The following is a 3,920-nucleotide window of genomic DNA, read 5'->3' as shown; positions in this document are numbered from 1 at the left end:
CATGATGATATTAATAATGCAACTTCTTACATCCTCAGACAGCTGTTTATTCCCCTTACCCTCCATGTAAGCATACATCAGCAATTTCCTTCATTTGGAGAAGAGATCTTATTTTCTCTGTTAGTCTAGGCAAGCCTGTTGCAGTGTTTGTATTTATAATTGCCCCTGAACAGGCTCCCAGGGCCCCCAGAGCCAAGGCATGCCAAAGTTGTTAAGATGCAGCCTCCCCTTCCCCTTCCCTCACTCTCTCCATTATACAGGCAAATGTGTCATTGATGTGTAATTAATGACAAGGGAGTCGGGGGCCAGCATCAACAGACACAAATTAAAGCCTTCTCAGCTATGGATGTGTCAATGAGATTTTTGTTCTTTTGGCAATATTTATTGTTACAAAATGCTGTACAGTCTAGGAGGGAAGGGGAGTGCCTTTGTGGCATTAGTGATGTGCTTTTTTACGCAAGTCACAGGGACAGCATCAGCTCAATCTCCCGATGAATTCAAGGCTTTGCAGGCTGAGGCGGATGCGGGAGCTGGAGGGAACATTCTTTGGTTGAAAATTTATGTGGTGTGCAGATTCCCTCTGATTGTGAGCTGGCTTTAGTCTCTGCAAGCCAAGGAGATTCTAAAAAGTTTTGATCACCCCAGAAATATAAATTTACTGAGCATTCCCTGTGTACACTGAATGAGGCTTGTAGGTAATGGAACAGAATGCGTTTCGCGAGTTCAGGGATTTTACACTTAGTTGATGGGGAATGGCAGACAGGCAATCAGAGATGGGAGGAATCTTAGAGTTCATGCCCAACACCCTGGGCAGGAGTTCTCTCCATATGATGACTTCTAAGGGCTTATCCTTATTTTTCTGGCTGTGGTTAGACTGATACAACAGGGGGTCATGGCATAAAATCCCAACTCCTCAAATATTGGAGGAGAAAGAGAGGAATGTGAAACTGGCTCACTGTGCAAAGGTTATCAACTTTTCTTAATCCAATGAGACAGAGCACCCACTGGACACACACCATGTTACATAAGTTGGATTGATAACATACAGATAGGCAGCAAGGCAGAATATAGGCAAAAGCCTGGGATTTATCACAAGCTGATCCCCAAAGGCTCAGGAAAGCTGCCTGGAGTGGATGGAGTCTCCACTGTACATATCCCAATTGCACCACATCTGAGAGATGCAGGAAAGCAGCCCACATTGGGCTTTATATCCTGAGAACAAGAGGACCACTGAGCTAAAGCACTGAAGGACATCTTGTTTCTAGGAGAGACTAGAATGGAGCCTGAGATGTTCCAGCCAGTCTCTCACTGTCTCAGGATGTGGCATCCCCAACACATTCTATGGTTATTATAGAGACTAATGCCCAGGATTGAGGTCACTACGTCTGGCTAAGTCCTTTACACTGAACCTGTTGGCAACACTAAAGCTGCCCCAGGTCTGAGTTTTTTGTGTCTCATAAGACTTCAGCAGAGCTGTGCCTTACTTTTAGTTCCACCTTCTATTTCTAGTTTTTTAATCCTAAAACTTAGGCATACACTCTTGTGGTCTACACTAGATACAATTCAAATGACACACAGTGCATTGTACACCCAATATTCCTTCCTACCCGTCAACTTTCTTTTCTACCCTTCCATTTTGTTTAGGAAGAGCTCTTTCTCTGAGGTTGGAAGGTCCTGTAAAAAGACTCCCAGCAGCTCTGTGCCCCCCACCTGCATCCTACAGATGAACCGCATAGATCTGATTCACTCCTCATATAAGCAGAGCTTAGATTTCTACCTTTCCTCAATTTTCAAAGAAGAATTATGCCTTTTCTAGTCTCATTCACCCCTTCACTCAAGACCTTGCTCTATCAAATTTTTCCTTTCTTTATGGTTTTCAATCCTCCTGCTTTTCTATTGGCTGCTTTCCTATGGTTGATAAACAGACCCAAATGTCCCATCTTAAAAAAGAAACTCTCTGTCTATCTTAGTGTCGTTTTCAGTCTTCTTCCCTCCTTCACAGTCTAATTCCTTGAAGGCATAATCTACACATGCTGTCTGTACTTCCACATCGTTCGCTCACTCTTCATCACTCGACCATCTGGCTTCTGTACTTACCACTCAAGCGAAGCTGTTCCACCAGGATCATTAGTAACCTCCTAATGCCAAATCTAATTGACTCCTTTCAGCCCTTATCATATTTGACCTCCCTGAGGCATTTGACACCGTCAACCACTCCTTTATTTGTGAAGTTTTCTCCTTTCTTAATTTCTAAATTTCTATGATCCTCTTCCCCTTCTGTTCCTCCTCTTATCTCTCTAATTATTCCTCTCTAATTATCACCTTTTGTGGTTCCTTCTCATGCCCCAGAAATCCCTCATGACTTTCCCTTGTGAGTTCTGTCCTTGGCAGGACTTATCTTTTAGCCCACTTCTCTTCTCATTCTACATGCTTTCCCTGGACAGATTTTATCTTCTCCCAGGTTAGCTTGATGCAGCTCCTATGTGCTGATCATTTCTAAGTGTGTGTGTGTGTTTAACCTTGTCATCTCTGCCATGCAATAGACTTGAGCATTCAACCACCTGGGTAATCAACAGGCAAGTCAACTGCAACACAACTAAATCTGAATGCTCTGATTTTTGCTACACACCTGATAATTTTCCTTTGTTACTATTCTCAATACATGAGATCATCTGCAACCTCCCTACTCAAGTCAGAAATCTTACAACAAACATTTTTCTGTCATTTTTTTCTGACAAAACCTCTAAATGGTCTCCAAGCCTTACCCCTTTGGTCTGCTTAACATCTAAAATATATCTCATCATCCCCATGCCCACTGATATAGATTCCCATCATCTCCTGCTTGACCTCAAATGAGGAGATGAAAAAGTGAGACACTTCATACAAAGCCCTCCGCACAATGTGGGTACATAGTATGTGTTCACCAAGTGTCATCCACTCAGCTGAGTCTCATAGTTTTCCTTCAGCTTTCCAAACTGTTCTAAATCCTTCTCTAGAGTAACCTTTCCAAAATGCTAACTAAATCATATTAAACCTCCCTTGCACTCCCTGTCTATAGAATAAAGAACTAACTCTTGAGCAGCACACATAAGACTTTGCAGGAATTGGCTTTTGTTCTCTTCAGCATGATCTCTTGCAACCTCCTATTTGCCCTGTTTAAACAAACACATTGATTCACTCAGGCATCTGAGCACATGTATGCACTGTGACTTCACTGTGACCATGTCCCTCCTGTTCTACATGCCCCTTTTCCTACTAGGCACTCAGGGAACCCAATTGTTTTAGAAACTTGACTCAATCCTGTCTTTTCTGGAATTCATGTGTGTTCCCAATAGAGGAGGCACTGGACCTCTCTCAGGCCCTCATATGTGAAAGGTATGATAATAGCATCTGCCACATAGGTGGCTGGGAGGGTTTAATCACATACAATTATATAAAATATCTAACTCTGGCTTGTACTGTTTAATACTTAATGCATGCTAGCTGTTTATATTCATGCTTTGCAGATCTCTGCTATGATGATCATCATAATCCATGACTCCATCAATGTGCACATTTCCCTGTGCCTACTAGGTATGAGCAGTGTCCTATTTATCTTTGTGTCTCCAGTACTTAGTATTATGTTGAATAGATGTATGAATGGGATTTGCACAAGCAGATTTTTTAGAACAGTGAAACTATTGTGTATGACATTTAATGGCAGATATATGACGTTAAACATTTGTCAAAACCCATAGGACTATAAACATGGAGTGAGCACTAATATAATACTATGGACTTCAATAATGTATCGATGTGGTTCCTCATTTGTGACAGATGGGCCGCACTAATGCAAGATGTTAATCCTAGGAGAAACTGGGAGAATGGAGGAGCAGGAGGGTATAAAAGAACTCTGTACTGCCTATTTTTTTCATAAACTT

Source organism: Mandrillus leucophaeus, unplaced genomic scaffold (genome assembly GCF_000951045.1).
Source record: "Mandrillus leucophaeus isolate KB7577 unplaced genomic scaffold, Mleu.le_1.0 Scaffold356, whole genome shotgun sequence".
Classification (NCBI taxonomy): domain Eukaryota; kingdom Metazoa; phylum Chordata; class Mammalia; order Primates; family Cercopithecidae; genus Mandrillus; species Mandrillus leucophaeus.
The sequence above is the reverse complement of the archived record's forward strand: the minus strand, read 5'-3'. Positions refer to the sequence as shown.